Raw genomic sequence first — 20,986 nt, forward strand, 5'->3', positions numbered from 1 at the left:
TACTGAGTGAGGAGACATTCAGAGGAAGGGCATGCAATGTAAGCCTGTGTTCACACCAAGGATCGGTGACATCCTATAATGACCAAATGCCATTTCTCTCTATCCCACCCAGGACAGTGTTACATCTGCCTGCATAGCCACGTGTCTGAGAAAGAGTCAGATCTGCTACTGTTTGGATAATTGTCCCCCAAAGGCTCCTGTCTTGAACGCTTGGTCCCTAGCCCATGGCACTGTTGGGATGGTGGCACTGTTAAGAGGGCTTCCAGTCATCAGGGAATGTTCTTGGAAAGACATTGCGATCCCAGGTCCTCCTCCCTCGCCTCTCTTTCCTTTCCCTCTTTTCCCCTCCTCCTCCAATCCTTTCTCCTTCTTTCCCTCCCCTCTTCCTTTTTTTTTTCCTTTTACCTTCTGACCATGAAGAAAACAATTTGTCACAAGCTATGGCCATGGCGTGCTGCCTTACCAACGTCACAAAAGCAATGAGGCCAAACAGGCATAGACAAAAACCCTCTGAAATTGCCTGTTATGGTGGCACATGCCTTTAAATTCAGCACTTGGGAGGCAGGGGCAGGTGGGTCATTGTGAGTTCCAGGCCAGTCAGAAATGCATAGCGAGGCCCTGTCCTCCAAAAAACAAACCGCTCCAGATCAGTGAGTGAAATATACCTCTTCTCTTGATAGGCTGATTATCTCAGGAACTGTTATAGTAACAGAAGCTGGTTAGTGCAAGCTTCTTAGGTCTGCCACCCTTTGACTTCTAACGTACCTGCCCCACTTAGCCGTCTACCTCCTCTGTTTTCTCCATCTCAAGTTCCTGCATCGTTCTACTGAAGAGATGCTAGGGAAATTACATGTAACTGTGGAATGCCAGGACATTGTTTACTCTCCGCTTACTCAGACAGAGCTGGTCGATTCTCTAGCACCAAGGGCAGCTTCTATCCGGGGCAAAGGATGGTTGCCAATGAGGGATGCCTCAAAGAGACTGAGGTCAAGGTCAGCTATTGTCTGACTAGACATTGTACAGTTACAGGAGGTGTGAGGTGTGTCAGCTTTGCAAGTCAATAAATTAATATTTCAAGTGTCAAAGTAACTCTCCGGAAGTCCAGCCTTTTATCACAATAATACTTATTCTCAGATGTTTTCCTCCTCAACCTGCTCTTAGTTCTATACAGAGTCACAAGTTAGAGAGAGAAATGTCGATAATTACAAATATTTTATACTTGGCATTAGAGAAGCCAATTGTTCAGGCAGAATGAGATCATATGATGAACTGAACCTAACAGTACATTTTAGCCATGACAGGAAGGCCAAAAAGCACTGTCCTTGGAAGGAATCAAGATGGTTCTTACATGGGATATTGAGTTAGTCCTTCCAAGAGAGCTATTACAACAGCAAGTGCAACCCCTGAGTGCCCTTCTGGCTTCTCTCTGGTCATATAATCTCTATCCCATGTATATAACCCCACAGTTGTGAGTCCATCTCCCACGCAGTCACCACCAGAGCTCAGCAGACACAGTATCATGCCTTTGAATCTCAAAAACTGATAACTAAATAAACTTCTTTTCTTTGTACATTACTTTTTTCAAGACAGGGTTTCAGCTTGAGAGGGACTGGAGAGATGGCTCGTGGTTAAGAGTGCTTGCTATTCACTCTTCCTGAGGACCAGAGGTCAGTTCTCAGCACCACGTCACGTGCCTTCAAACCACTTTTAACTCCAGTTCCAGGGGATCTGACTCCCTCTTCTAGCCTCCTTGGGCACCTGAACTTACATACACCTACACAGACATACACATTTACAAGCAATTTAAGATAAAGTCTACTTTCTAAATATCAAATGGATAAAATGTTCCTTATTTCTATACAAGCAAATAAAAATCTGATGATTGATAATGTGTCCTGAGAATTTTAAGTTTATTCGCTGCAACTAGCAAGATATAGGCTGTTTCCAGCGGTTACAGGAACCATGGCCATAGCATTCATAGCAAATCACAGGGAGGCAAATATAATGGAGTTGACCCTTCAGTTCTACCAGTGTGAATAGAAAGATCTGAAAAACAAATTGTGTCTGTATAAACATGTAAAGTCTTTTTTCCTGTCATGATTTCCTAAAAAGTTCACCAAAACAGCTATTCACAGTGTTGACACTGAGGGTACTGGGTAGTTTCATGAGCTAGAGTTATCTGGAAAGAGAGACTCTCAATTGAGAAAATGCTTCCATAAGATCTGTCTGTAGGGCACTTTCTTAATTTCTGATTGATTGAGGAAGGCCCACCAGGGCTGGTGGTCCTGGGTTCTACTTTCGAGAAAGCGGGATGATCATGCCTTGATGAGCAAGCCAGTAAGCAGCACCCTTCATGGTCTCTGAATCTGCTCCTGCCTCCAGGAGCCTCTGCACTGTTTGAGTTTCTGACCTCCTTCGATGATGAACAGTAATATGGAAGTGTGAGCCAAATAAAGCTTTTCTTCCTTGCTTTTCAGTTATGGTGCTTCATTGCAGCACTAGAAACCCTAACTAAGATACTATATTAGCTATGGTAAGTCATCATGGGCGAGTGTATGTAGAGTCCATGGAACTCAAGGACCATGAGCACCCTTGGATTTCGATACCCACAGTGAGGGTGGGGGTGGGAGGTGGGCGTGAGCTCCAGAAGTGATTGATATGCCAGGGGTAGTGGAGGGTAACTATCTAAAAGACCCTAGATCTAAGAAACTACCCTAGTAATTCCAGTCCTGCCAGGATGGCTATGAGAAGGCAGAAATGAGGGATGAACGAGTGTCCCTTGCTACCTACACGGCTCTGGTCTGTGAGGATGACGTGAAACAGTGTCAACAGTAAGGGCTGGACCAACAAGAAAGACCACATGCCTTGTGGGTGAGCTTGAAAGAAAAGGCTGGGCTCACGGAGCTGGGACATTACGTGGAGCTTTGGCATGGTAGCAGCCAAACACAGTAATCCGTGTCCCCATGTATTCTCCTCGCTCACACATAAATAACCTCTCACCCACTTCCCTGCATCCCACTTTTTTTTATTTCTTTTGCATTTCTTCTCCTGCAGCAGCCATAACCTGCTCATTCCATGTTCCCACTGCACGGTGCAATTGCATTCAATCCAGGGGACGTTTGCTGATGTATGCACACACGGATTGTTTTAATATCTCTGGTTTCTCATATTTAAATACAGTGCTCTTGAGTCTGGAAACCCTATCTAGTCTTTCCATCATCCCCCAAGCACCACGCCCTGTGATGGCAGGCTGTCTCCCCAACTGGCACCCACAGAGCCGTATCTCTAGGTATTATAATTTATGCTGATGTAAGAAGTAGCTCTAGTGTAACTGGCCGCCCTTACCTCAAAAAGCTTGAAGACCTGATTCACAATGACATCATAGGGGACATCCTCAGAACAACGAGCTCAGCTGGTTATAAAGAGTCCAAACCCCAAAAATAATCATTTGTTTGTTCCCAATCAGTTACTAATGGCAAAAGAAGCAACTAAGGTGGGAAAACCCAGGTTTCAAGGCTGGGGCATCTGGTCAACCTCTTAACCCTTGAGGAAGGGTTCAGACTACTCTGTCTAGAAAATAAATCTCTGGTCAAAGAGCCTCTTGGCTATTCTCACCTCTTTCTTATTCCCATTTTATTCTGCCACTAAGGCAGCTTGACAATAGTGTGCTCCTCAAACAGTTATACAGAACCTGGTGACGGGATTGTGTCCTGAAAAAGTGTGTCATTGGCTGGTCTCTTGTTCAGTGTCCTAGACTGCACTCAGGCAAACCTAAGCAGTTCTGTCAGTCAGTCCATGTTTCTTGATGAAGTCCAGAGATAAAGACAGGATACGTGTGTTGATGCTGAGGGTTCTCAACTGAGCCCGTGAGTGAAAGTCCTTCATGCACCGCACACTCTTGGGTAATCTAAGCATGCGTCTTGTGAGAGGGAAGACAGAGATGTCCCTCCCGTCATGCTCTGCTACGTCACCGGAGGAGAGCCACCCAGACTGCCAGTCACGTGGAGACCTGGCCTCAGTAAACCACATTCTTTGTCTTCCTGTTATTCTTGCCAACATGATGGCATTTGACTGACATTCCTTAATCTTCCTCAGACAGCGCAAGCTTAGGAACTGTCAGTGTAACTCTTTATACCGTCCTACATTCCATATGTTAATCTGCCAGCAAATTACAGGAGAGTAATTCTTACTTGCACGGGGAAACATTTACAGCTGCCTCACACCCAAAGAGTTGTAAGTCTCGAGTGATGATTTCTCAGTAAAGAAAGCAGCTCTTGGGTTGTTTATTGGACTGGGAACGTCAGTGCTCATTCAGTCTGATTCAGCTCGCTGAAAACCTGCTCTTTGCAGGCCCACCTTTATACCACAAACAGGTGCTTTTTCTGTCCCTGGGGCTGGACTCTAGGTACTGGTGTTTGTACTAGTGCCGGGTTACCAGGTGCTGGTGGCAGTATGAGGTCCCAGGTGCTGGAAGAGGCAATGAGGTTTCTGTCGCCAAGGGACTTGTACTCCAAAAGTTCACCAACATCCAAAATAACATGGAAGAATGAAAGATGTTTCAGCACAGAGGGAGAATTATCATTATCTGTGATAATCAAATACTCTGAGTCTTGAAGGGTAAGGATGGCTTTTGAGGATGGGGAAAAGAAAAGGTAAAGGAACTACACAAAGATCTGGGCTGCTGACTGCTGGGCAGTAAGGGAGCTGTGTGCTCTGGGAGTGTACGCTGCCCGTGACGGGGAGTGTACGCTGCCCGTGACGGTGACTGTCGTCTGGGAGGCAAAGGCAAGCAGCAGGCCTTCAGTTTATATACTATCCTAGTGGGTGAAGGGCCGCAGAAAGGTATTGCAGGGTGTATGGAGAGTTGTGGGGACAGCAGTCTGAGATTGCAGCCCCACGCGCAGAGTGGGAGAGAAGGGGGCACCTCAGGAGGCCCACCCTTTCATTGTCAAGTGTCACAGCCTCGGTTACGCTTTCTCTGAAAGCTACAGGATGGTGCCACCCAGCTTCCCCACGCCCTGCAAGACCCTTTTGAAATCTTCACTGTACTTAAGATTGTTAATTGTCCCTCCGGAGGGACATGACAATAGGGACCGGGGCTGGTGAGTAACAGTAGGGACCCAAGCTGGTGACTGACAGTAGGGACCAGGGCTGGTGACTACAGTAGGGACTGGGGCTGGTGACTACAGTAGGGACCCAAGCTGGTGACTGACAGTAGGGACCCGAGCTGGTGACTGGCAGTAGGGACCGGGGCTGGTGGACTTGTTTATGGCTTGGGCTTCACCCACTTGCAGATGCTCAAAAAATTGTTGAGCGAATGAAAAGGGTTCGGGGCCTAAAGTGGGCCATCAAAAAGATAAGGAACAAGCCAGGTGTGGGGGTGCACTCATGGGTGGTAGAGGCAGGAAGGTTATGAGTTCAAAGCCTTCCTGAACTACATGGAATGACCCTGTCTCTAAAAACCAAAAGCTGGGGAAAGAACTCTGTGAGAGGGAGTTTGCCTAGCATAGCAAGGCTCTGGGTTCAAGCACTGCTGAGAGGAGGGAGGGAGGGAGGGAGGGAGGGAGAGAGGAAGGGAGGGAGGGAAGAGAGAAATTAGAGGAAGAAGCAGATATGGTGGCTGGCAGCTGCTGGAGAGGGACAGAGGATGACTAGGTGTCGAGCCAGAGGGGAGAAGGCTACCAGAGCCTGGCCAGAGACAGGTCCGGAAGAGAGAGTGGATAGCCACAACCTTCAGGGTGTTCTTAGCTTTCACTAACCACCAGCCTGCCCACCCTCTTGCTGGGAGCTGAAACTGAGCCTTATAAAGAAAGACAGACGTTTGGAGTCTTTGCATTCATGTTCTCCCATCCCTCACTCCCCTGGAACACAAGTGCCCAGGAAACAAACACCAACCACGCCACTCTTAATCTTCCTGGGGGATATTATTTGGCTGCTTTTAGCTTGTGAGTGGTGGCTTCAAAGTAAAACCAGAGCGACTCCTCCGGGCCACTGCCCGCACCCCACCCCCTCCCTGATACAAGAGTGTATCACGGTGTATTGGTGCTGAGCTACTTTCCGACACCAGCTGGACCGGCTCCCGTTAACGACAGACTCCTTCGTCACCAGTCTTAAGATGCGTGTTGATCCTTCCCTGGGCTGAAGTTAGAGATTCTGCAGCCAGCTCTCAGATGAGCCAAGTTAAAGATTCAAAGCAGAGCCCGGGAGAGGTAATCTTGTTTCATCTGTTGAGACAGAGGATCCAGTCTGCTTGGATTGCCATCGCTGTGGGGTTTTGATACAGGAACCTGGGAGATAAACAGCTTAGGTTCCCAGGCAAAGTCTGAGGAAGGGTCGGGATAGGTCTGGTCCACAGAGCCAAAGGCTGAAGCCAGGCTGGAAGCTTCTGGGAACTAGCTCATGGCCCAGCTCTGTTCTTTTTTATTTCTTCAAATTTGTTTCTTATTCGTTGAGAATTCTGTATGTATGCACAATGTATTTTGGTCACACCCAGCCCCCCAGCTCCCCTTGATTCTCTTCCAGCACATCTACACTTGCTCCTCCTAACTTCAGGCCCTCTTTTTATTTTTCTTTTAACCTACTAAGTCTAATTAGTGCTGCCCATTTGTGTTCCCACAAGGGTGCGGGGCCACTGGGGCAGGGGTCACACTCCTAAAGAAAAATGTCTCTCCCTTCCCTGTTAGCCACCACTGCCTAGAGTTCCTTCGCTAATAGCTACACGCTTCATCCTGTGGGGGTCTTGGGCAGGGAACCACAGCTGCTGAGGGCTGGTGGGTGCAGTGAGTGGTGCCCCAAGACAGCATTTCATGGCACTCCCCTGCATCCACCAGCTCTAACTCTCTCTTTCAGCAGCCCAATTCTGTGCTTCTGAGCTTCAGGTAGGAGGCCGTTAGAAGTGGTCTGAGCAGCCCTGTCCTGGGAAAGGGACAGCGCTTTCTAAATGGCTGGCCTTGGGTCTTGTTCTTGGCTGACTGTTTATGAAAAGGACAGAAGTCTCAGAGCAAGGTGTGGTGGCTCACTCCTCTAACCCCAGTAATTGGGAAGCCAAGGCAGGAGAATTGCTACAAGTTGGAAACCAACTTGGGCAAGAGGGTAAAATTCTCCCTCAGGAAACAACACAACAATAGCAAAAACATAAAGAAAAAATATACGGCCTCTAAACTCATCACATCACAGAAGCTGTGAATAAGTAACCCTGTTTGTGAAGGCTGGGGCAGCCTTGGCTATGAAGATCGGAGGGACTGGCAAGCGAGGCGACATCCATGTATCTGAAATCCAAATGGGTCTTAGCTTGAGATTTCACAGCTGGATTCATTCATTCAAAATGTGTTGGGCACTGTATTAAGTCTGTGATACAATGAGTGTTTGACGGCTTGTGAATGCATTAATAACAAAATCAACACTAGAAGCAATGTAATAACACCTGTACTAAGAAAATGCTTGAACATTTTATTGTTTTATTCTTATATACCATTATAGAATGTGCTTCTGTTAATTAATACAAGACCTAACATTAAAGAACCAAGGGTTTTTTAATTAATAGGTTTTACCATTATTTAATGTATTTTACTTTTTGTGGTACAGGACCTTGCACGGGCAAATTCTCTTCCTCTGAGCTGATCTTCAGCCCTCGGTCTTTTTTGAGACAAAGTCTCCTGTGGTGCCCAAGCCAGTCTTGAAGTCACTTTGCAGCCCAGGTTGGCCTCAAACTTGTGATCCTCCTGCCTCAGTAATTTATGAGTGCACCACCAGATCTGGCAAGAGAGCGAGTTTGAGAGCAACTTCACATTTACAGAAAAATGATGATGCACACTGCATGAAGAGTCCCCACAAGCCTCTTCTCCCCGGTGTCTCTGCTCCTCACATCCTGCACTGAGATGGTGGATTGGCTACAGCTGGTACGACAATGCCAAGCCACTATTTCTCATTAAAGCCCAGTTCAGGCCCCACCCTTGGTGTAATGCTCTCCGTGAGTTTGGACAGATGTATGATGTTATGTGTTCCCCATTACAGCACCTTAGAGTCGTTTTGTTACCTAAAACCTTGTGGGCTCATCCACTCCTTCCTCCATCCAGCAACCTTTCACAGCCCCTGAATTTTTTACTGTCGCCAGAATCTCGCTATTTCCAGATGATCCATTTGTAAGAATCCTGCAGTGTGCAGCCTTCCAGGCTGCCTTGCTTCATTCAGCAAAGCACACACAGAGCTCCTGTTGGGAACAGGATTTTAAGGTGTGTGCTTTCGTTTGGGCTGCATTTGTTTAACTCTGTGGAGCTGTGATTCTTTGCCTGCCTCAAACACCTGAGGGTCTAATAAAGATCTGAACGGCCAATACGGAGGCAGGAGAAAGGGTAGGCGGGGCTGGAAGGCAGAGAGAATAGATGGAAGAAGAAAACTGGGAGAAAGAGTTTGGAGCAGTAGCCCAAGGAGGAGGAGGACATCAGGGGTCAGCCACCCAGCTACACAGAAATTCATGGAGTCAGAGTAAGATTTAAAGAAGTAACAGAATGGGAAAACCACAGAGGTCAAAGGGTAGGCGGGATACTATAAGTTAAGAAAGCAGGCAAGAAACAAGCCAAACTAAAGCCGAACGTTTATAAATAAGACTCCATGTGTGATTCATTTGGGAGCTGGGTGACAGGCCCCCCAAAAGAGTCCAAAGAACATAACATCATATTACTACAAATTTCTCCATGTGCTTTCTTAGCTCCACAGTTGTTTTTTGGATGGGTGAATAACATTTCTTTGTATGGACCACTATAGTTTGAAGGCCCTATTGCTTACTTCCAAGTTTTTGTCACTCATAGATAAAACTTCTATAAACATCCTTACAAGTTTTTATGTGAGCATCGATTCTGACTTTCTTCGGTAAATAACAAGGAATGTGATTGCTGGATCATAAAGTCACTTTTCAAGAAGGTGCCAAACTGTCTTCCAAAGTTTCACACCCCCACCAGTGATGAGATCCCCCGCTGCCCACATCCTCCACAGCACCTGGTGTTAACAGGGTTCCCAATTTTGGCCATCCTGAAGATGTGTAGTGGCATCTTTGCTGCTGTTTCAATTCCCACTTCCCTGATGAATGACACATGGAACATCCTCAAATACTTATGTGTCAGCATCTTTTGGGGGGGGACATTTGCTGTGGTTCTTGCCTGTTGGGGGATATTCCATCCCACTGTGAATCCCCAGCCGGCATTTTTATTAATTAAATAAAATTTAGCTTGGAACAAGAGGCTGAGTTAGCAACAAATGGACAGAAAATAATCAGAGAGCATCAGAGAGCTTCTGGAAGAGGTGGAGAGATGCAGTGGAGGTAGTAGGGAAGGATTTTGAGCGGTATGGATTTTTTTTTTTTTTTTGGTTTGGTATAGCGGAAGGACAGGCATTTTGGGAGATTCCAGCAAGAAGAGTAGGTTATCTGACTGCTACTCAACCTCTCTGAGCTAGCAGGTTTTCACCCCAGCCTTTGAATCTCAAGTCATATTTATAAATGGAATGGTGGAGATTTAGTTAAAGCTACCTTTACCATCAGTGACAGAGCCGGTTCCTGCGGGAACAGAATTCCTGCCAGGCTGTGGTTTGAGCAGTCAGGCCGCTGCCAGAGAAGCAGACACCATAACTGTGGAGTCATAGTTACTGGCTGAAATAGCAGTAGATTAAGGTGCAGCCACTGTGCAGAAGATAAAACAACACTGGCCTTTTTCTACTGTAGACTGAATAGCTGAAGCAGGAGAGGAACTGGCCTGGAACTCTCTGCGTAGTCTAGGCCAGTATTAAACTTATGGAAGTCCTGTCTTGGTCTCCTAAGAGTTGGGATTACAGATGTGAGCCACCTCTCCAAGATTTGAATAGTTTGGGAAGTTTGGGGCCCAATTTAATGGATTCATTTTCTATCTTTGATACTAGCTCATAAGTGTGTGTGTGTGTGTGTGTGTGTGTGTGTGTGTGTGTGTGTGTGTTCCTGTAGTCTGGCTAGTCTCTTCATACCTCTACCCTCATCCCTATAATGTCTTTCACAAGGTGTGGAGTCCAGATTCTAACTTCCTCATATCTGGAATAATGATTTTAATATGTTATTATCAAAGTAAGGTGAACTAATTTTCTCTTCCATTTGTTTTCTACAAGATGAACAGTTTTACGCTTTTCATGTGATCCATTTTAAGTCAGTTTTTTGTGAGAGGTGTCATGATTTTTTTTTAAAGATTATCTTTTCTCCAATGAGTTGCTTTTGTTCACAAAAATCAGACTTTTAAAGTTTGAACTAACAGATAATGCCTTCTGTTGTTACTAGACAGGGTCTCACTGTGCAGCCCAGGCTGGTCTCGAGTTCACAGACTCACCGCTCCATTCTGCCCAGTCCTGGGATTATAGGTGTGTGCCACCACACCTGAAACACATCTGCCAAACCCTGAGCAACAGAAAGGAACAATGAGATGTTTTGAAAAGTGACTTTCAAAATAAAGCAAAAGAAATCCATAGGATGGCTTTGAACCTGAGGCCTGTGCTGCAAAGTGCTTCTGGGTGGTCCTCTTCTGCAGCCCAGCTTCTCCCTGGCCACGGCCTCTGTGGCCCTAGGGAAATTATCACCTCTCCTTTCCGTGTTTTTCCTGCACACATCGAGGAGTGCAGATGCTAAGAGGTGCAGTGGACAATGTGGGAAGAAAGGACCATCGATGTCATTGTAAAAGGACCATCCATGTCAATATGAAAGGAGCATCCATGTCCATGTAAAAGGACCATCCATGTCAATGTAAAAGGAGCATCCATGTCCATGTAAAAGGAGCATCCATGTCCATGTAAAAGGAGCATCCATGTCCATGTAAAAGGAGCATCCATGTCAACGCAACGGTGTCCAACCTTAGACTCACACTGCAGTGACACCATTAACTTAGAGCATCGCAAGACAAGAGAGAAGTGAGCAAAAGGTAGAAAATGAGACACAAGTAGAAATGTCCAAATGTAACCAACAAACTGGTGTGTGGACAATGTCACTAGGAAGAGAGGAGGCAGATTTAGGGCCTTCATTACGTTCCAGAAACTTTGCCTGAACTCTCAGAGACAAGGTCCCCTTTAAGATCACAATTCTGTAATTTAGATAGCACCTCTGTCCCAGGGAGGGCAGTAACTAGAAAGGAGTGAGAATTTGAAAAAGAGAAGAAGAAAGATAAGGAAAGGAAAAGAGAGGGAGAGAGAGAGCCTCCGGGGGACCCTCTACTAAGGTGTCAGCTACTGGGGGTGACTTGACGAAATCCCCACATTGCACCTTCAAAAGTTTAACAGTTGCAGTCTGGGTCAACTGAGGCCTGTCATTGCCAAGAGCTGGGCCATGGCTATGGTTAAACATTCTGCAATCCACACAGTCCCAGAAGCTTTCAGGACCATGGCTAGCCAGCCGAGAGGTGTGCCACGGCATCCTCTGAAGACTAGTTGCAGTGACAATGGCTTCCAGGAAGTCACCAGACGTAGAAGGATGAAAGTCTGAAGAGAGAGAGAGTGGAAGAGAGGAGGAGCGACAGTCGTGGACGTCAGCTTCGGTAGAGAGCACCTACTATCTGGGACATCCCTGAAGTCATAATGTCCTCCCTGTCAATGGGGACATCTTGTGAGTTGGTGAACAGTGGGGACCCTGCCCAGTCTGTGGTGTCTCTTAATGGGTGACACAATTCTTAGTAGCACATTCTCATCGTCGGAGGATGGGAGTGCTGGGCTTGGAAGCCCAGAAAGGGAAGGCCTTCCTGTGGCTAGAACTTTGAAGGAAGCATTTAAGGGAGGGACCCTGCAGGGCAGGGAGTTTGGAATCTTGTAGGAGCAGCTTATATTAGTCACTGTCATGTCTCTGTAACCAAAACACCCGATGTGGACGACTTAGGGTTTAAATTGACCCAGAGTTTCAGAAGGTTTCCTTGTGGCCAGGAAGGCACCGTGGGAGAGCCTGGTTCATGGTGGCTGGAATGGTGGGAAGAAGAGCTGCTGTGGCGGGACAGAAAGCAGAGAGGGTGAGAAGGAACTAAGATCAGATACAACCTTCAAAGGCTCGCACTCAGGGACCTTTTCCTATCATGTAGACCCCAACTGCCCAACGTTCCCAGAACTTCCCAAAATAGCACCAAATCTGGGGACCAGGCATTCTGAACGAGGGCCCGTGGGAGACATTGCAGGCTCCAGCACAGCTCATCCGCCTCTCCCACACCTAGGTCTTCTTCCCACCCTCCTGCATGGCAGCCTCAGATACCCCACGCCTCTCAAACGATACTAGTCTCAGACCAGTCTAAAAATATGGAGCGAGACCCCAGAACCGAGACAAGGCTCCCATGTGCCCTCCACATCTGTGCATCAAACACACTGCCACTAGCTTAAGAACAACACACAGCCTTCGCCAGGAAGAACAATTGAAGTCCTTGTAGCCAAGAGAGGGTATAAAGTGAGTATAGCCGTTCCTTTCTAGTGGCTATGAAAAAAGATCTGACAGAAACAAACCAAGGGAAGGTTTGTTTTCAGCTCACTCTTTAAGAAGGAGGCAGACATGCCCAGAACTCAAGTCCAAATGGATCGGAGGCCTCAACATGAATCCAGTCACTCTGAACCTCATGGAACAGAAAATGGGAAGCACCTTTGGACGCACTGGCACAGGAGACCACTTCCGAAATATAACCCCAGCAGCACAGACACTGAGAGCAACAATTAATAAATGGGACCTCCTGAAACTGAGAAACTTCTGTAAAGCAAAGGACACAGTCAACAAGACAAAACGACAGTCTACAGAATGGGAAAAGATCTTCACCAGCCCCACATCAGACAGAGGGCTGATCTCCAAAATATACAAAGAACTCAAGAAACTAGACATCAAACTACCAAATAATCCAATTAAAAAATGGGTTACAGATCTAAACAGAGAACTCTCAACAGAAGAATTTCAAATAGCTGAAAGGCACTTAAGGAATTGCTCAACACCCTTAGTCAATCAGAGAAATGCAAATAAAAGCAACTCTAAGATACAATCTTACACGGATCAGAATGACTAAGACTGAAAACACTGATGACAGCTCATGCTAGAGAGGATGCAGAGTCAGGGGAGCACTCCCCCATTGCTTGTTGGAGTACAGCCGCTGTGGAAATCAGTATGGTGAATTCTCAGAAAATTAGGAATCAATCTACCTCAAGACCCATCAATACCACTCTTGCGCATATATCCATAGGATGTTCAATCATACCTCAAGGACATGTGCTCAGCTATGTTTATAGCAACATTATTCAAAATACATAGCACCTGGAAACAATCTAGATGCCCCTCAACTGAAGAATGGATAAAGAAAATGTGGTACATTTACACAATGGAGTACTACTCAGTGATTAAAAACAAAAAAAAAATGACATCTGAAATTTGCAGGCAAATGGATGAAACTAGAAAAAACCTTTCTGAGTTACATAACCCAGACCCAGAAAGACAAATATGATATGTACTCACTCATAAGTGGATAGCAACATAAAGCAAAGGATACCCAGCCTACAGTTCACAACCCCAGAGAAGCTAGAACCCTCCTCCAGAAACAGATGGAAGCAGATGCAGAGATCCACAACTAAGCACTGGGCCAAGGTCCCGGAGTACAAACGAAGAAGTGAGAGAGGAGCAATAATATGAACAAAGGGGTCAAGACCATGATAGGGAAACCTACAGAATCAGCTGACCTGAGCTAGGGGGAGCTCACTGACTCTGGACTGACAAATGGGGATACTGCATAGGACTGAACTAAGACCCCTGAATACAGGTGACAATGGTGTGGTTTGGGCAGTATATGGGGCCACTGGCAGTGGGACCAGGATCTAACCCTAATGCATGAACTGAGTTTGTGGAGCCCATTCTCTATGGAGAGATACCTTGCTCAACCTAGGCGTGGGGGAGGGGGGTGACTTAGTTGACTTCCCAGGGGAGTCCTTAACCTCTCTGAGGGAGCTGGCAGAAAGGAGGGAGGTGAAACTGGAATTGGTATGTAAAAAATAAATAAATACAATTTAAAAAGAAAAAAGAAGGAGGCAGACTCTGTGGTAGGGCAGGCATGGCCAGGCTGTGGTAGCAAGCGGTTATATTGCGAGCTGGATGATGCAACTCAGTCCCTTTCTTCTTCATATCCAACCCATGATCTCTGCCTAGCCGCTGGTGCTGCCCACATTCAGCGTGGGTCTTCCTTCCTTGGTCGATCCACTCTGGAAGAGTCCCCACAGTGGCACTCAGAGCTGCGCCCCCTAGGTGGCTTTAAATCCAGTCAGGTTGACAACTGAAGATGGACCATCGCGGTACATTACTGAGAAGCCCACATGGAAAAGCTAAAGGGGAGATTTAAAAGCAGATGGTCTGCCTTTAACTTCTGGACACATTCACGTCTCACACCCAGCATTGTCTGGTAATTCTGCTGGGTTCCTTAGTTCTCCTTCAGGACTGAAAACATTGCAGCATCCTGTGTCCAGCCCGAGCCCTGAACGCACTCATTGGTAATACCTACCTGCTAAGACTGTCAAATCAAATTCTTCCTTAAGCTTCTATTTTAGAGAACGGTTAAGGGAAAGAAGAAAGTAGAAGTCAGTGCAAGAAGTTCATCGCTCTAAAAGATGCATTTGTAGCTGGAGAACTTGACACCTAATGGTGGGTGACGTCTTCATTTCCAAGGGTGTACTCACATACAAACAGCTCGAGTGTCACCTCCAGGGAGCTGGGGGGCAGTAAAGACAATCATAATTAAATATCCCAACTCTCTTCTGGCTGGTTTCTAATCTTCTTTTCCCACAATAAATATATCATGTATTCGTTGTGGAGAGAGCAGAAAACAAAATTAAATTTATTTGTAAAATCACTTATTACAGTATAACTGGCACACGCCTGTATTTCCAGTGCTCAGGAAGCAGAGGCTAAAAGATCACAAGTTCAAGGCCAGCTTGGATTACATAGAAAAACCCTGGCTCAAAACAAATAAGAATATTTATGGCAGTGTACACCACAGATAAAATGAAGCTCTAAATAAGGACCTGCTCCATCTAGAAACCTTTCCATGCTCTTGGCCACGCGGTGCGCTGCCCTTGACCTTAGCACAGTCCTTACCAACGGTCTGTCCTTGGTTGCTTACAAATGACGACTCTCAAAGGAAAAGCAACTTGTGGGCTACAGAGTCCAAACGCTCGACATGGGGATCAGTCAGCATCTACTGGGAGGATGAATGAACCCACACGTACTGGTAATATTACATATATGAACTTGCTGCGCGCACAGGGTCTCGATGGATTTTGTCAAGCGCCAGTCTGGCTGGCACTGTGAAGACAAAGGCATGTCGTTTTTAGACGGGAAGAACAGTTAAGTCGTTGACTAGCAAACATGGCCGTCTGTGGTGTGAGTGACCCTCCTGCAGTCAGCAGAAGGCCACAGGGGAAAAGGCTGAGCTCAGCTGAGGCGGAGCGAACCCTGCCCAGACTACTGGGAGTCTCTGCGCTGAGTCACCTGCTCTACCTGGTTCTCCAGCCTGACCTGTGGATTTCTGATTTAATGAACCCACATTTCAAAAGCCGTTTCTTTAAGGTGAATCTCTCTGAATACACACGGAGACTGTCTGTGGGTTCTCTGTCTTTGGAGAGGTCTGACTCACTCACGCATCACCCTTCAGGAAACTGTCCGCACCTGGGCACGCATTGCCACACTGGCTCCTCCCCCAGCCCAGCCGCCTCCCTCCCTGATTCCTCCTTCACCTCACCCCCACCCCAGGTGAATCTACCGAAAGACAAAGCTACAACAAACCCAGCAAACACACCTAAAGTGACTTTTGTTCACAATTCTAGAACCAAACAGGCCTCAGGGTCAGCGTAGCCTCTGAGGACCACGGTGCCATCGGTGCCTAGCCGGCATTCGTGTGCAGAGAGCTGGGATGAGCACATACAGAGACTTCTTTACTGTCCCCGGCTTAGCGCTCCAGCTCCTTTGCGTTCAGGGATCGCCGGCAATGCCTGAAGCTCAGTTGCCATGACTGGCTGTTTTACTGCCTGACTCATGGATTATTCGGACTAAAGTAGGCTGCATCTTGTTGCATAAGGGCTTGAATACAAAGGCTTCCTCCGACTTCAATTTTGTTGAAAAGAGAATTCACGTGTGCCAACCAGCAAACTGTAGGCAATTCCAGTTGAGTCGTGCTGAGCCGCTCCATGAGTTAGAGTCTTCCAGAAGGGTAGATCTAGGTTGGCGGGGTGGGTCTGCGGCAAGTCCAGGGCAGGAATGAAACTGCACAGACAGGAGTCGGGGTAAGGATGACAAGTGAGCAACAATTTTGGGATTGTCCTCCTGACTTTTCGTTTTATTTCACAGGGCTTTTTCAGCATAGCCCAAGGTCAAGGGGGTCAACACCAGGTACTCTGGAGACCCCATTTTTTTGTCAGCATTCATTTCCACTGGTGGCAAGAGGTTTGGCTCACTGGAGTGTCTGCCTCTGAGAGGCAGCTGAGGCCCAGCAAGTTCCAGTTCCCAGAGTCTCCGTTGTACTATAGAGTCACTTGGAAACCATTACCCCATGCCTCATCCAGCAGCCCCTCCCTGTGGGCCACTCTCTGGCCTCTGCACATTATCACCTAACACACCCCAGCTGCCTACTCGGTTTCCAGCTGTGACATCCCTATATTCCAACATGGCAGGGGACTGTTGGCTTGCACTAGCTTAGGAGATATTATCCAAATTACCATAGCTGCTGGCTACTGTCTGAGCAGGTTTGACGCTGCCCTAACAGAACACCTCAGATTGAACAGTTGATAATGAACACAAAGTTACTGGCTCCCATTCTGGATGCTGGGAATTGCCATGTCAAGATGCTGGCCAGCTGAACAGTTCTGCTTCAAAGATGGTAATTAGAACACTCCATCTTCATAGGGCAGAAGGCAAGGGGGCAAAGACAGGAACAGGGGTCAAACTCACCCTTTTATGGAGGCATTAATCCCTTAGAAGGCGGAGCCTAGCCAGGCGGTGGTGGTGCACGCCTTTAAGCCCAGCATTTGGGAGGCAGAGGCAGATGGATCTCTGTGAGTTCGAGGCCAGCCTGGTCTACAAGAGCTAATTCTAGGCCAGCTCCAAAACTACAGAGAAACCCTGTCTCAAAAAAACAAAAAAAGAAAAAAAAGAAGGGGGAGGAGGAGGAGAAGGAGGAGGAGAAGTAGAAGGAGGAGGAGAAGAAGGAGGAGGAGGAGGAGAAAAAGGAAGAGGAGGAGAAGGAGGAGGAGGAGAAGGAGGAGGAGGAGCAGGAGGAGGAGGAGGAGAAGGAGAAGGAGAAGGAGAAGAAGAAGAAGAAGAAGAAGAAGAAGAAGAAGAAGAAGCTCCTTGCACCATCTTACATTCTGGCATGATCATTTCAAAGGGACCATTCACCCCATTGCATGCGATCATAGCACGTTAGCTCTCAAGTACAGCCCTCATTAAGATCTCCAATTCAGTCTGTCCCTGTCTCATGTCCTAGGCTCAACATCTCTCCCAAATGAGCCACACAGCCCTGACCACTGTGTCCTTTTATTCCCAGCACAAGCCTCCACCCTAAGCAGGCCAGCCTGTCTCTTCACTGTCACCAGTACACATCAGACTCTCCAAGTTGCCCCCATTTTAGCCACCCCAGCTGAAACACTGTCCACCATCTTTCCATCCCTTTCTGGTCTCCTGAGAAATAAAGCTTGAAACCTTTTACGTCTTGTTTGTCTTTATATTGTGAAATAGTTCTATGTGATATTCTTATGTGATGTAACTTAGCCTTCCGCGGCCACAGTGAAAGTATTTTAGTAAATTGGTTAGTCTTACTCTCAAATGAGTTCTATCCTGCTATGAAAGCGTCCCAAAGAAGTTTCTGGCAAATTATTAAAGAAATGCTGGAAACACTTTTTAAAAGTCCATTTAAAAAGCAAATAAAAGCAGAAAAATGATCTCCATAAAACGTGTTGGAAGAATTTTATAACCTGTGTTGGTTAACTTTTGTCAACTTGACACCAGTGACAAGCGTCTGGAGAAAGGGAACTCCACTGAAGAACTGCCTCCATCAGATTGGCCTGTAGGCAAACCTGCGGGACATTTCCTTGATTAATGATTGATGTGGGAGGGTCCAGCCCATTGTGGGTGGTGCCACCCTGGGCAGGTAGGTGGTCCTGAGATGAATAAGAAAGTAGGCTAAGCAAGCCATTGCTAGAAAACTAGTAAGTAGCACTCCCTCATGATCCTTGCGTGGTGGACCTGTGAGAAGGTGTTTTCAGATTAGAGCTGTAGGCAGCAAGAAACCAGAGATGGAGAGTTCAGACGTTCTCGGGAAAATGTCCTACACATTGACATTTCCGATCACTTTCCCAGAAGGCCAGTGTATCAGGCTCTCAGGTGGAAGTAATCTTTAGATCCCCCAGCTTTTGTGACCTTCTCTCTAGGCTCAACAGCAGGCCATGTGTGGCCACGGCCTAGCAGACACACTTCCGACAGAAAATGTCCTGGCCTTGTGGCCTCGGATGAAAGCCTTGCTGAGATGGGTCTGGAGAACAAAGAACCATAATGACGTCCCCTGTGCTTCTCCATAGAAGCCTGTCAACAGATGGGGGGGGGAGACCGCCTCTGCATTGGACACTCTTCTACCCTGCAACAGCGTCTGTCACACTTCGCTGTCAGGCCAAACCATTTTTACAGAAAGCAGTGTTATGTTCTAGCTGCCACCGGGCAGCACAAGGTACCTGCCTGATGGCCAGATGTGCTAGGACGACTCTTTCCCTCATTTTTAACAACCCGGATTCTTCTAATGTTTGCATCTAAGTATCAAATAACTCAGGCTGGTCTCGAATTTACTGTGTCGTAGAGGATACCCTTTTCTTATCCTCTTGCCCCAACTCTTGAGTGCTGGGATTACAGGTGTCCACTACTACACCTGGTTTAGTCTGTGAAGGGGATCAAACCCAGGGCTTCGTGCATTCTCGGTGACTCTACCACACCGAGCTACACCCCCAGTCCAATAAACACTTCGTAAATGAATTCACTTGGCAAACACCAGCTGGGATCCCAGAGCACACCAAACCCAACACTTGTGCTTGTGTGGGGGTTATGGAGAGCCAGAGGATGCGTCGGCAGGATATCCCAGCAGAGCAGGAAGACCAGGAGTGACTAAGCAAGCATGCATCATCCGGTGGAACTCCTTAGGGCAATGGCTGACTCCAGGACTGGAGCCAGGAGTATCTAAGGGGAGCCTGCAGCATCTTTTTTTTTTCCTTTTGGTTTTTTGAGACAGGGTTTCTCTGATGCTTTGGAGCCTGTCCTGGAGCTAGTTCTTGTAGACCAGACTAGTCACTGTTATTCCAAAATCCGCACAATCCCCGCAAGCCAAAAAGGAAGCCCAGTCTCATATGTAAAAGCAAAGAACCTTTATTTTAATCAAGTTTGCAAACTCGGTCTCTCTGCATGTCCAATGTATTGTAATAACCAGAGAGCCCTGAGCTCAGTTAGGATTGGGTTTTTATAGTAGTAAAGGTGGGGGTGAGGGGTCTCTGAGGTTCAAGACTCCTGATTGGCTGACATTTGTCTAGGGGTGTCCTGGTGAGTGTGCGCTGGCTGGCGTTTCTACAGCGCTTGGAATGCCAGGAATTTCCATTGAATGGTCTGCCCTTGGGTGGGGGTCAGGTTATCTCAGTTTGTGGTTCTTTCCTGCTACCAGGCATTGCTTCCGGGTAAACTGAGACTCAGGCCTCTTACTAAATTTATGGAGAGCCAAGTTCTACTCTGGCAGGTGATCACGGTTGGAAGTAAAGAACTTTGTTTGGGTGGCCTGCTCAGAGTTAGCTTATCATGGCTGACCCCCACAGCCACAAACTCACAGAGATCCACCTGCCTCTGCCTCCCAAGTGCTGGGATTAAAGGTGTGCGCCACCACCGCCCGGGCCAGCCTGCAGCATCTTGTAGTGACAGACAGAAAGCTGCAGCATGCACATAAACACACAGTTAAGGGTGCACAGCAAAGGGGAAGCCGGAGGCGGGTGAAAAGTGTAAACAATCTGAACATCAAAATAATGAAGACAGCACGGGGTTGGAATCCACAGAACCCGCGAGTGTGTGCTGATATACAGACGTGGTCTGGAGAGCTGGCAAATGTCTGCAAACACTAACAGATCATCCCCACACCTTAGGTAGGTCATCTGAGCAGTACTCTGTGGAAGAGGGAAAGAGTGACCTTGCAGGGCAACCCCTGACAGCCACCACTTGACTGAGATGGGCACTAGCAGTAAGGGGCCAGTTCACTGCAGTTCTGTGCCTTTGATATGACGTGGTGAAAGTAACTCTTTCCTTCCGTGGGCATCCTCTCGAAGTATTTAACCCCCACGCAGTCCTGCAGACAGAACCAGACAAACCCCAATGAGGGACGGTCTACCAAATACAACATGGGCCTTATGCTGAATGGAGAGAGAAAAGTTAGCTTTTATTTCAAAGAACACATATTTTCCTCTCTTCCAGGCACGGAGAACGATGCCAGTGGAAACAGTCTGGTCCTGTGTTTCCAGACTGGACAGTGGAAGCCTGAGCAATGGGACAGGACTCCATCCCTGAGCACATGGGCCGCTTCCAGACGGAGGGAGTGACAGTCTCTGCTCTTTTTGCAAAGGGACAAGAGGGCACTTAGGGGAGAAATGTTCAAAAGAGCCTCTCTTGCTCACCTCTTCTCATCTCATGTTGCAGAATCCACCCCTCACGCGTCTTATACCCATTAATGTTGGGGCCTTAGAGATCACCATTGCAATGCAAGGAAAGAGAGTAATCAAATTAATTCAGGTCCCCAGTTACAACCAAGTCTACAAGGACCTTCCTCAGGGTGGTACGATGCTTTGAGATGGTAGTCATATTGTATCTGTCTCCGGAAAGTTTTCATGTCTGACACCCAAATCCACATGATCCGTCCCCACTCTGGGCATCTTTGTATCCTTACCACATGTTTAATTGCCTGATTTTTCAGTTTCCTAA

This window comes from Microtus oregoni, unplaced genomic scaffold (genome assembly GCF_018167655.1).
Source record: "Microtus oregoni isolate MIOR12 unplaced genomic scaffold, Mior012 000045F_ref0000178, whole genome shotgun sequence".
NCBI classification, from domain to species: domain Eukaryota; kingdom Metazoa; phylum Chordata; class Mammalia; order Rodentia; family Cricetidae; genus Microtus; species Microtus oregoni.